This window comes from Haemaphysalis longicornis, unplaced genomic scaffold (assembly GCF_048455015.1).
Source record: "Haemaphysalis longicornis isolate Haplotype H1 unplaced genomic scaffold, Haemaphysalis longicornis Haplotype H1 scaffold_9, whole genome shotgun sequence".
Classification (NCBI taxonomy): domain Eukaryota; kingdom Metazoa; phylum Arthropoda; class Arachnida; order Ixodida; family Ixodidae; genus Haemaphysalis; species Haemaphysalis longicornis.
The window spans coordinates 34,334,462-34,348,531 of record NW_027526460.1 but is presented as its reverse complement, the minus strand read 5'-3'; positions in this window follow the sequence as shown (position 1 = coordinate 34,348,531).

Sequence of the window (14,070 nt, the reverse complement as noted above, 5' to 3'; positions counted from 1 at the left end):
CGTAAAACACACGTACATAGACAGGTGTACAGCTCCAGGGTGTCTTAATTTCTTCCCCGCTAGGGCATTCCTTGTAACCGTATCTTTGACACGTTATACACACAAATATAAAACGTGTATGCAGTACATGAAATGTGACTAAAATTACAGTATAGTGACTATCAGACCTAGTAAAACATGTTTTTAAAACAATGTGTCCAACTAACATCAAGAAGCGCGTAAAAGTAAACTCAGAATATTTAATTTTATGCTCTTTTCTACACTTCACGTCGGAACTATTAATGGCCGGGGCTATGAATTCAAGTCCGAGCCCGGCCCGGGCCCATGGCGTTGAGCCCGATTCCGGCCCGGGCCCATGGCGTTGAGCCCAAGCCCGGCCCGGGCCCGTGGCACTGAGTCCGGGCCCGGCCCGCCAATAAACGACTTCGGGTGGCCCGGCCCGGCCCGGCCCGGCCCGGCCCGGCCCGCGGGCCCGGTCGGGCCAGGGCTTTCGGGCCGGCCCGGGCCCGTGCAGTGCTCTAGTTGGGACCCTAAAGAAAGCAGTTTACCCCATTCTTGCTGAAAATATTTGGTTTGTGAGGCCACACCGATTTGAACCAACCGCGGTCAGCGTGTTTCCAAACGCTTCGCTGCACAGAGCACCCACGTGACATGTGTGATGTCACTGCGCGCGCTATTGTTTTGAGCGCCTGCTAAAACGAACCCAACGTTCTGACTCTGCAGTCTCGACGTAGAACACTGAGTATACTTGCTGACGGATTGGGTTCAAGCCGCAGCGGGTCTATGAGTTCTTTTTTTTATCGCTATTTTTTTGTAAATTTGTATTTTTCTAAACTCAAATCTACGCGTGGTTTTTGTAAATAATGGTTATTTGGTATGTTTTAGGTCGCTTTAGGTTTGGGGCGCAGCCAATGACCACGTTGAATCACGCAACCGGTCACCCTGCGGGGCGCGCTCATCGGTTTGACATTATGTAATGGCGTTGCTAACCGACACTGACTTTACATTTCCGTTGGGCGTCACATTCGCGGAGCGTAATAGATTCGAATGCATTTTTTTTCTTTTGAGAGAGAGATCAAATAAAGTGAAACCAGGTTTCGGAATAATACTCAGCGCTGGCCAGGGTCCCCTAGTTGGTCCGAGACTTTTGCAAGAGCGAAATTTTGGCGAAAAGCAAATTCCTCGAGTTCCTGAAGGAACTCTTTTCGTGGCGCTTTAGAATTGGCGTATATGACGTATTACATAAATACATAAGTAAAGATGTATTGACAGCAGACGGAAATTCTCTTTAAAATCTTACTGTCCATTAGTTATGACAAGTAAAGGAAACTCGACGTAATGACAGAGTCCTTCGTCTAAGCGGCCGATTGTCCTATAATTGGTTTCAATATAGGTTCGACGAAACACAAGTGGCAGCCTTTTTCTGTAACCGTACTCCCTTCGTAAAAATTTCCGTTCTACGCCGATTTGTCCGCGCACGCGATATGGGGAAACCGAGACACATACAGCTTCGCAGTAAAAGTGGAACACGCGCGCGTCATAATAAACATTATTAGCGCATGTTTCTCCGCATGACGTTGAAGCGTTTTGTAGAAGCACGCATACAGGCCACTCTATTATCGGTACATTTTAGCTCAAATGACGTCACAGACGCTGTAAGGCGAAACTCTGAAGCGCCCCAACTGTGCGAAAAATTGTTGTTGTGCGGTCAAAGTCGCCGCTGTAAAGCGTAAATAAATAAAAAACACCTGTGCGACCCCATGGGATTTGAACCCGGGCACCCACAGTAGCAGCCCGTTGCGCTACCAATGTGTTATTTTTTTCTTTAACGCATGAAAATTTTAGAAAAAGTTAGGAAAACTCGACCAAGACAACGAACACACAACACGAACACTAACAGACAGCGAAGGGTAAGGACATCAGTCTAACAGCACCGTTTCAGAACTCAGGCAAGCAAGCAAACGCACGCATCCAAAAGAAGCAGCCACTCCGGTGGGTCACTCTGGGCAGCATAAACGCTCCGCACCAACCCGAAAAATGCACTAATTGGTCGGCCTAGGGGGTTCCGCATGCCGACCAGTCATGTGGCACTTCCACAAGCTGAACAATTCTAGGAGAACAAAAACGTCACATGGCACCCGATTAAGAAGCGAATGGTGGGGTGGTGGTGGTGATTTATTAAGAAAGAAGGGAGGAGAAAAGAGCTGGGGATATCGTTGACCTCAGTCGGGGAGTTCACCCTCAGACAACCCAGTCCAGGGAAGGGAAGGGGGTTTCAAAGGATAGGAAGAGAGAAAGAGGAAGGAAGGAAGAGAGTGGGGCACAGTCTATGTAGCGTTCGTTTCGTCCAAGGAGCAACGGCTACAAGCGCTGAACTAGTCCTGTCACAACTAGGAAGTTGAGGAAGTGCTGGAAGACCTCCCGTCGTAAAGCGTCCGATCCCGTGGGGAACAGGAAGTCTTCCAGCTTGTGGTTTGGTACCCCGAGTCGCTGGAATGCGGTCCGGAGTTCCTCTCTCGCGGTGTCGTACTCGCGGAAAGAGTACAGTAAGTGCTCGAGCGTCTCGGGCTCTGGGCAGTCGACGCAGGTGGGGGACGCCCGGCGACCCTGGTGGTGCAGGCGGGCTCCCATGTTGCAGCAATTAAGCCGCAGGCGAAGCAGGAGCGACCGGGCGTCTCTACTGATGCGGCCGGGCAGGAGCCGTTGGGCCTGACCACTGACCACTCGAGCATCTGGATGTTGACCCTCCACCAATCGGGCAAGGATAACCCTTGCAGCGTCGAATGGCACCACATACCGAGAGACTGGTACCCCTGCCTGGCGAGCAGCGCCCTTGGCCAGGGCGTCTGCAACCTCGTTGCCCGTGATTCCCACGTGCGATGGTAGCCAGTGAAGTCGCAGTGGACACCCCTGGGACTCCACTGCATGGAGCTTGGCCGCCAGCGACCGCTCCACATAGCTGCTGGAAGAAGCGAAGGGTGCACGGGGATGTGGAGGAGTGGGAGAAGCGAATGGTGCACGGGGAGGTGGGGAGTGGGAGTGGGGGGCACCTGCTGCCGAACCGATCAGACGTGTTTCACATCGGCTCCGCCGATTTTCGACGATTGTTTCGGTTATTCACCGCCCACCCCGAAAAGTGTTTCACCAAGTGATCTGCAAAGTCGCAAGGAATACATGGATACCCGATTTTGAGGTAGGGGACCGTTTTTCTGAATTTTGCGGACATTTTTGGGATCACCCGAGTCGCCTGGAGCTAAGCCTAACGGCTGCTAGACCTACTGGCCGAAGTCGTCGTTAAGCCTAGGCGTGCTCCGCCGGGCCTTAGGCCGAACGCCGAGGTCGTCGCCTCCGCGGACCCCTAGGACCGGAGTTTTTACCCAAGCTTCATTGCAACATGGCAGACGCTATGCGAGTAAAAGTGGAGGGAGTGGAAATTCAACCCGAGCAAGTGAATAGAGCCCTGGGATGGCGAGTCACATGCGAGAAGAAGACCCTAGCGCAGCAGCGGGAGCTAAGCCTAAGGACCAACGCCCAGTCAGCGAAGCCCACGGATGCCGGTCGCCGGCCGGCTAGCTTCAAGAGTAAGCTACTCAAGGCAGCGCGAATGCCCGAGTTACCCAAGGAAGACATCGAGATCGTCATGAGGCCGAGAGGGGGTCTCGACGTCAGCGAGGTCTCCCGCTTTGAGATCAGCCGAGCCATTGCCGCCGCCGCGAACATCTGCGGAAAGGAAGCATGGAAAGACGTAATATGCCGTAACAAGCAGCAGAACATAGTCGTCGTTAGAACCCCACGAAGAGAAAACGCCGACCTCTGCACGGCGGTCTCTCGACTCATCGTCTACGGCGCCGAACAAGAAGTCAGCGCTTACGAATCGGCCCCCCACGGCACGGTCAAGGGAGTCATCCGAGGGGTTGCCCTCACGGACACGGCCCAAGAAATCGACTATAGTCAACGAGTACAACCCGACGGCCCTGCAAGCCAACCGTATAGGCAAGACGATGTCGGTGGTGATCGCGTTCAGCGGACCCAAGGTGCCAAACTACGTCAAGTACGGCAACCTGCTCGTCGAGTGCTCACTCTACCGGAAGCAGACAGACAATTGTTTCCAGTGTGGCCGACTCGGCCACCGCATGGACGTATGCCCAAATCCGTCGACCCGGATCTGCCGTGGCTGCGGCGTCCAGAACCCCAACGACACCCACAAGTGTGTACCTAAGCGCAGCCTGTGCGGAGGCAGACACCTCACGGCAGGCAAGACGTGCAAGGCTCGATGCAAGAGTCCGTACGTGGTGCGGAAGCGGAGGTGGGAGCGGCAGAGAACCGCCAACGACGAGACGGCGGAAGGTCCACCACCGCCCCGAGAGGAAACAGCTGCGTCGCCTCCTCCCCAGGGACACAGGAGCCGCCGTTCCCTCTCCGGGAGAGGCGGAAGTAGGAGCGAGAGCTGCGCATCGAGGCCGGGTTCAAGAGCGTCATCGCCGGGTGTAGCGGCCAAGACTCGCATGCGCGAGTCATGTTCGAGGTCAAAGAGAGCGGAACGCCGAAGCGGATCGCCGATAAACAGGTGGGTTGGGCAGACAAGTTTCCCGTCGCTCTTAGTAACGATAAAGACTTTCCCCCACTCACCGCTCCCCCTCCCTGTAACGACTGTAAGGAGTGCTCAGAATTCAAAAAGCTGATAGCGAAGCAGAACCAACAGATCCAGATGCAAAATCAGCAGATTAAGGCGCTAATAGAACGCATGGAGGCATTAGATGAATCAGGGAACGCCGAGGACAGCGCTAAACGCAAAATAGCCAAAAAAGACACCCATCCGTAACAGCCGCCGGTGGTGTCCATGAAGCCGAAAGAACGGAACCAAGCCAGCTGGTGCTACCGCAAACGGAACCCACGATACAAACGGTCATGGACATGCTATCACAAATCACTAACCAGTTAACCCAAACCAACAGCCAAGTATCCCAAATAGCCAAGCAGGTGCGAGGGCTCACCGAACAGATGGGGAATGTGACGCGAGGCTTGACAACCTCCAGGCCAAGTATAATCAAATGTCGGCCAGGATGACGGCCTTCGACGCGAAGATCAAGCATGCAACCTTAGTCAAGAAGAAATCGCTCAAGGATGCGCTTACACATCAGGCCACACCTAGGGAATATTCTCGCGAACGCAGAACACAGCCAAGATGAAGAGTAAACACAACCAGAATAGCACGACGATAATTTACCAATGGAATTGCAGAGGGATAAAGAACAAATTAGGGGAGCTCCGCCTACACATCGAAAATCTAGAACAGAAACCAGACCTCATAGCGCTACAAGAAACCAACGACAGGCCCAAGCTCGCGGAGTACATTACCTACACGGACCCGAGCGAAAAGAGCACGGCGATCCTAGTCCGCAGCAACATAGCAGCAACACAACACGTAACCGCCCAACGCGGATGCGAGCACATGCTGATCGAGACCCATAACAGGAGCATAGGCAACGAGAAGGATATTTTCGTCCTCAATGCCTACTGCCGGCCATCGAGAAAAGATCCCGACTTCGATGGCACTCTGCTGGACTGCATCGGGGAAGTAAAGACAAGACCGATACTAATGCTGGGGGACTTCAACGCCCCGCACACACAATGGGGATACAAGTTCCAATCGAAAAGGGGCAGACAACTAGCTAACGTAATAGAGCAACACAACCTGGTCATAATGAAAGAGCCGGACACCCCCCCATACCCCCCCCCCCTGGAATTGGTACGAGCACGTCAAGGGACACCACCCCGGACATGTCCCTGTTGGGGGGGTCCTCAACTTAACCTGGCAAAACAAGGGAACGAATCTAGGGTCCGATTACGATATTATATGCCTGACAATAAGAGGACTCAGTAGGACAGGTAAGAATCACGGACTGGGACCGTCTCATGAAGGGAACGGAAACCGAAGAAGAGCGGGAGGAAGCGGAGTTCAGGTACTACCAAGAGTGGGCCGAAAACATTTGGAGTGGCTGGACAAGTACACGCAAAAGATAGCTACCACAGTGCAGACCCCGTACGTGGACAGCAAACTAATCCATATGTGGGAGGCTAGGCACGGCCTGACCAGAAGACGGAAAAAGCAAAAACACAACAAGAAGTAATGGAAAGGCATACACGAACTTAACAGGCAGGCTGTGGAATACGCAACCCAGCTGTGCAGAGAAAACTGGATGCAGCTGTGCGACGGACTGCAAGACACCCTGTCGACAAGAAAAACGTGAAACCTCCTCAGACACCTCATAGACCCCCTAAATGGAAAGAGCGCAAGCAACCGCAGCCTTACGCGCACATTAAACAACTACCAGGGAGGCAGCGAGCAGCTAATTGAAGATCTCAAGACAAAATACCTAAAAACGGAAAAGAACGCCACGCCGCTTCCAGAATACGAGGGAACGAGTAACGCTGACTTGGACGAACCTTTCGCCGATCAAGAAGTGACAGCGGCGATCGACGAAAGCAACTATGACAGCGCTCCGGGCAGAGACACTATAACCTACAAGATGATCAATAACCTCAGCAACAAAAGCCGACTCGAGCTCCTCGGACACATAAACAGTGCCTGGGAGACAGGAACGCTACCCAAGGAAAGGAAAGAGGCGTAGATTAGGTTAACACCAAAACCAGGGAAGACACCGCACATACACAACATCAGACCCATCTCCCTCACATAATGCGTGGGGAAGGTGGTAGAACGCATGGTCCTCAAAAAATTTCAGAGACGTCTGGACATCACCGACCAGATGCCAACAACCATGTACGGCTTCCGAAAGCACCTAAGCACCCAGGATATTCTCATACAACTAAACGAACTGGTCATCAAGAAGGCAAAAAATCAGACGCCAAGAGCGATACTAGCACTCGACTTGGAAGGGGCATTTGACAATGTCACCCACGAGAGCATACTTCGCAACCTACGCAAAACGGGTAGCGGAGAACGGACGTATAGGTATATCAAGGACTTTCTCAGCAACAGGATGGCAATCATGAAAATCGGAGCGAAGAAGTCACAGCCGCTAGCGTTGGGCGCAGGGGCACCTGCAAGGGTCAGTCCTCTCTCCCATGCCCTTTAACCCGGCCCTACTCCCCCTTCCGGCCTTGCTGGATAACATAGAAGGGATAGACCATGCACTCTACGCAAATGATATCACCATCTGGACATCGAAGGCGGGATCGGAAGGCTGGATGGAGGAGACCCTCCAAAAATCAGCAGAAACGGTCCACGAATTTGCAAGATCATGCTGCCTAAGCTGCTCAACGCAAAAATCCGAGTTATTGATAATAAAGCCAAGACAGAAAAAGGACGAAAAGAAAGAGATAAGAATCGTCATAGACGACACCAACATCAACCCGACACCCCAAGTCAGGATCCTAGGCCTGCTCATACAAGAAAATGGCAAGGCCGGGACAGCGATCCGCAGACTAAGGACCACATCAGAACAGATCATGAACATGATCAGAAGAGTATCAAACAGAAGAAGGGGATTGAAAGAAGAAGATGCCCTGAACCTAGTTCAAGCCTTCGTGACACCAAGAATAGTATACTTAGCCCCATATCTCCAACAACTAAAGAGCAACAGGGAACAACTAGACGCAATCATCAGGAAAGCCACAAAACTGGCCTTGGGCATCCCAGTCCACTCATCCACCGAGAAGCTCCTGGGAATGGGTAAACACAACACAATCAGTAGACTGGTGGAAGCCCACCTGTCCAACCAGAGTCAGGCTCAGTCAAACCAAAGCGGGAAGAGCCGTCCAAGCCAAGATAGGATGCCAGGAAGCTTATCACCAAAGGAAGGGCCCCATACCCAAGAATTGGGCCGAAGTAATTGAAACCAAACCACTACCTCGGAATATGAAACCGGACCGCAACGAGGGACGAAGAGGGGCCTGAGCGAAAGCCCTAGCCAAAACTCTGAAAGAAGACGGGATCTTGTATACGGATGCCTCGCTGCCCAAGTTTTCAACGAAGGCAACGATCGCCGTCACGAAACTAGACACAATAGTCACGTGTGCATCCATTGCGTCACCCTCCCCCGAGGAGGCCGAAGAAACAGCGATAGCTATTGCCCTAACCCAACCTGGCACAAAGAAGATAATCACGGACTCCCAGAAGGCTTACAGAAACTTCAGGAAAGGATGGGTGTCTCTAGCGGCGCTGAGAATCCTCAAAAAGAAAACACCTTCAAACCATAAGACAGAGCTAGTATGGGTACCGGCACACAGCGGTGGAGGGCAATGAATTTGCCCACCAACAGGCCCGAGAAATCAACCTCCAGGCTGAGGGGTCAGAGCAACAACCCATCACGAGCTACAAAGATATCATAAATCATTACAGGGACGGCAGAAAACGCTTCCCCGAACCACACCGCTCCTTTAGCAGAACCCAGCAAGCCATTTATAGACAGATCCAAGCCGGATCCTTCCCGCATCCATACCTCCAGAACAAAATGTATCCAGAGAGACACAAAAAGGAATGCAACTTTTGCAAACAAGCTGGCACACTCCGACATGTCATAGCAGAGTGCAATATCACAAAAACGCCCCCCCCCGCCCCTCCCCCTACCCAATAAAGCCCTTACCGAGCGATGGGAGATCTTGCTGACCAGCCCCGCCTTGGAAGACCAGCTAACACTGATCACCAGGGGCCAGGAGGCCCTGGAAGCATATGGTACCCGAGAAGAGGGAACCACCCCATCTAGCGCTTAAGCGCTACTATTAAATGCGCAATAAAGTTGTTCCTCCTCCTCCTCCTGCACGGGGTGAGGTCAAAGTCCTTTTTAAAGACGATAGTCTTTATTGGGTTACTTAAACCAAGAAATTTTGGTCTGTCTGTATGTCGGTTCGTCTGTCTGTCTGTGAGTCGATTCAGCCACCCGGCCAAAGTGAAACTAAGTGTGCGCAGTAGTCTTATATACTTATATACTAACGTCTTAGTACGGTTTATATGTTCATACTTGTCAACATTGTTGAACAAGAACGAGACATAACGTAAATATAAGAAGAAAATTAATACACATGGGATGTTTACAGTGTTCCTTTATAAAAAAGTCATAGATGATTGATTTTTGCGTAATGAAATACTACATCCACTGCAAAAAAAAATCACACTGTCGCCTGCTGTCGCCCGCGCCACTGTAGCTTCAGGCGGCATTTTAATTAAGAAATCAAGCGGCAACAGTTACAAAAGGTTCCACTAGATATATTCCACGTTCTGCTTGGAACGCACGTGGACTAGGGCAACACGGTACTATAAACGTTGAAGTAGGGCAGCGCTGGCATCGAGGCACCCAGCCTGAGGCAGTGGAATGCGGTAAAGTTAAATTGACTTGAGCAAACCTTTAGCACCCGCCGCGGTGGCTCAGTGGCTAAGGCGTTGCGCTGCTGAGCACGAGGTCGCGGGTTCGATTCCCGGCCGAGGCGGCCGCTTTTCTGATGGAGGCGAAAAGCAAAAACGCCCGTGTGTACGAGATTTCGGCGCACGATAAAGATCTCCAGGTGGTCAAAATTAATCCGGAGCCCTCCACTACGGCGCGCCTCATCGCCTGCGTTGCGTCGGCGGCAAACCTTTAGCGTGCTTACCTTGGGACGAGCTCAACGCAAGAGGAACAACATGAGAGGTGAGCGGAAAAGCGAAGGAAGGCATTTACTTGGCAAATGTCGACAGAGACTATCGTCTTTTGTCGACATTTGCAACAAAAGGACCAGATACGTGGGCAATCTTTTTAGTGTCCGCTGCAAAACGTCCCAGAAGAACACAGCGTCCCGGCACAACACGAAACAATGTTCAATAATCTCTGGTTGCGGACGGTGGGACAAAGTTGTCGTTGTTGTTACCCTCTTCGTGACACCCTCACTGGGGGCCATTTTGTTTCTGGCTTGCAGTGTTGCCATCTCTCCCAACGAAACCGCCGCAGGTTGTGACCGGCAGAGTGCGACCGGCCGCTCTAGCGTCCGCGCAGCAGAGAGAGAGAGAGAGAGAGAGAGAGAGCAGAGGCGTCCAGAAACAAAAGGGCTGCGCCCATAAGTAAACCAATATCACGTGGTGCCGACCGACCAATGAAAATCCTGGCGGCACATAACAATGAGAGAAAAGAGTGCCGATACTCTAAAAGTTTTTTGACGCTACATCCACCCACTTGGGTGATAGGCCAGGAATCAGCAGTTTGGGGAAGATAAAGTTGATCGCAAAGCTGTGAATTGGAAACGCAAAAGTTGTACAACCGTGCGTGCCGCGGGAGAACGTGATGGCAAGGGAGTAGAACAGGTCACATGACCAGCCGCGCATAACCACGATTCTAGGGAAGCTGTGGCGTGTTCCAGTGTGCTTGCTGAGGTTAGTCGCACCGTAAGACGAAGGAACGAAGGCGATGAAACAGGCGCAAACCCGGTGTAGCAGAAAAGAAGCCGGTGGAAGTAGCTTGTCCCAACAACAAAGAAAGGAAAGCGAGAACGAGACGCAGATACGATGTTGCCCCAAGGAAGTTAAGTATATCGCCAGGCTTTCGCCTTCAAAGCTTGTAAGCAGACTTTAGTGCCCCGACAAATTTTAGCGCAAGCAAACCGTCTGCACCACGCGTTTAAATGTGAGGGCATTTAATGCTTTACAAGAATAAAAATGTGGTTGATCTCTCTTTCACAGGAATCGGCACAACACGAAAGTGAAATGTGCCTTCACAGCACTTGAATGTTTATTGTGCATCGATGTGAACTTGCACATTGCTATTTATGTTTCATCAGTATGGCACCGCTAGACGCACCAACATTAGACACTGGATTACACGCGCCGGAGCATTGCGTATCCGACTGAAACCACCGGCGCTCGCAAACCGTGCGAACGAAGCCGAACGGGTTGTCAGTGAATCGTTTGGTAAATTCACAGTTCGCTGCAGCAAAATCAGCATGATTTGCAGGTCGGCAGCTGTCTTGTGGGTGTGTTTGGAGACCGAAGTCCTCCCGGCGGGTTGCTTCGGCAAAGGTGTGGCCACTTCGGTCGTGCTCCGTGGCGTGTACGGCAAATGGTTGAGTTGCGAAGAGCTCAGCTTGTGGAACACAAGAGACAGAGTTCGCGGCCCGCAGCAGTAGCGCCAACTATCGGGGCTCATTAGTGTCACAACGCACTACTTTGTTTGACCTCTCCTAGACGACAGCACCACCTGAATAAAGATTCTTGTAGGAAAGGGTATGAGGCGCGTGCGTAGAGCTAAACAGGCGTGAGTGATAGCCCAGTCGACAAAGCGCCTGACACCTCCCGTTGCGGCCAGAGGCATTGTGGGCTCGAAACCTAGCGTCGCTTTGTCAGTGGAACTTTTAAGTGCGATGCACTTTATAAGCGACCCTGAATCCGCCGTCCGCATTGCTCCTCCTCCTCTCCCCTAGCAACGGCGCGAGGAGCGGAGAGGAGCGTCTGTAGCAACGGCGCAGCGACGTCACACCCCACGTGACCCGCGCGCGCTCCGCCTCCCGCACCGCACCTCGCGCCGTGACGTCACACTCCCACGTGACCGCGCGCTGGCGCCTTTGCGTCTGCTCCCCCTCTCCTCGCGCCGTGACGTCACATGCTCTGCAGCTGGCGCGCCTCTCCCCCCGTTAGGTTTGCACTCACCCTCGGCGTGCGCCTGTCCCCTCGCCTGACAGCTCCCCCTCGCCGGTACTGCGCCTCTCAAGGCGATGGCAGAATTACTACGCCGTGTACTCTCGGCGCAAGAAATGCATTCGCACTTCCTCACGATTCCCTTCGGGGAGGTGGGGGCAATTTTTTTCTGGCGGTGTCATTTCCGTGCCGGATATGACGTCGGTGGGGTCTTGTTGTACCCCGGAATAAAACACTTTCGTGTTAAAAATCCGTCGTCGTCAGTCGTTCACACCGGGTGGTACGAAACGCAGCACCTGACGGCACCTGAGGAGAACAGGTGCACCTTACAACGGAGAACCCGATTCCGTGAAAGTAGTGCCATGAAGGCAGAAGGTTACTGCGTTTTTATAATACTGGATAAAATATTTAAAAAAATGTCGGGTCCATGAGTCTACTTACGTACCCCTAGGGGAGCCATTAGGCTTTCGCATTCAAGGCACGTAAGCTGACTTAAAGGAGCCATGAAGACAAAATACAAGTTTGTTTTATTGGAAAAATTTCGTGTTTTAGAGTGTCCCCAGCGCTTCCGCGGCAGCAAATGATGGCATATTCACTGAGAAATTGACCAATTTAGGTTAAAATTTTTATTCTCCCGCCAAATCGTGTGTTTTGGTAACGTCTACAATGAAGTCATAACTGGCGCGTATATAAAAGAACTTCCACTGCGTCATTCGGCTCTGCAGCCTTGCTGCCGTCAAACCTCCCAGATGGAGCTAGCATACGCAGACCTCCGCCGTTGCTTTGTTTCTGATCGTGTTTACACCTGGCTTGTTTTTGTTACGGTAGAAAATAATTGTTTCGTGAAAATTGGGGTATGCTTGACAAACAGGGTCACGTAAGACAACGTCGCTTAGGCCAATCGGCCAGCGTCGTATAAAACAACTCCAAAGCGTCGGACTGCTGTGCAGCTAAAGCAAGCATAGTGCGCCCAGTACCAACAGCAGTGCGCATCGGTACTTCTATGTTTACGTGTATTTTCGTAACTTTTGCTGTTTACCGTACAATTCTTACTGCTGTAAATTTGATATGCATTACATTGAGGCGCAAATAGCTCGTTCTGCAAGCTTATAAGCTTTGCCTAATTCGCGTTTGCTTTTGCCGCTCTCCGCGAATGGCAGAGCTGTCTGGTATGACATCATAGGTTCTGTTGCGTGAAATAAGCGTGTGGGTCGCAAGGCCATTCCCTTCTTTCCTAATTGTACAGCTTATTTGAGCGAAGTTTACGTTAAAGGTGGTGTCAGTGTGACTCTAACGAGGCGTGTGGCTCCTTTAAGTGCCCCGACGTATGCCGTTTAAGCCTTTTTGAATGAATAGCAGGAATGCTCGTAAGACATTATAGCGTTGAAATTTTTAAAAACTTTTTACATTAATTTTGAAAGGGAGAGTGAAGAAAGGTTATATCGTATTCATAGAATATTAGACCTTTCATGACATTCTATCATTTTTTTCGGCACGATGTTACTTTTACGGAAATTATTATATAGAAAAAAAGGATGGTCATAATTTTTCTTTCCTTCTTTTCATAGCATGGAGCTACACGTCGCAAATCGGGTACTGACCAGCGATGCATTCAGCTACACAGTAGTAGTAGCTACCTACCAGAGTTGCCAGATGCAATGTTTGCACGTACGCAAGCCCGGACGTACGTTACGTCAGCAATCTTTACTATGACCTTTTAATGTAAGATCCGCTGTTTGATTGACAGAAATCGCTGCGCACAGAATGATTGGCGTCGCTGATAACTACATTTACGTTTCCCCCCTGTAGGGCTATTACATGGGTGTTTTTCCGAAGCACATTGATTCATCGATATGTCACTGCCTATCAAATGATACAAATTTACTAATTGAGACATGGTTCTTTTGCCACCCTTATTTTTACTTTAGACCAGATATCGGGCTGAACTGTGTTGACCTCAGTATGGGGATTTCAGTGTTCACGATAAACATTAATGAAGTTCACTTCTTACCAATGCTAGGCGCTAGTTTCTTTCTGAATTTTCTGTCTCGCTATCCAGTGTTTAAGACTTTTTCTGAATCAATTTTGGAGGCCTACTACCAAAAGAGTGACAAATTGATTGCTCTGTTAACGGCTGTCAGCAAATACCACTGCACTTCCCTACGAATGTTGTAAAACCAAATTTAATGTTCAAAAAACGGTGTTGATTCCATGAAAAAACACGCAAAGCAAGCCTGGGAAAGACGCGTCAGAAATGTAAGGTTACTATAGTAACCTTACATTTCTGACGCGTCTTTCCCAGGCGACATATATGTCGCCTTATCCCGAGGCGAAATTTACCTGAACTAGCGTAAATTATTTTTGGTATGAGCATTTTCGTTGAATGGTTGCAGCTATTATTACGAATAATTGAGGAGTATTGTCAAAGCATCGACGTGAGCAGGATTCCA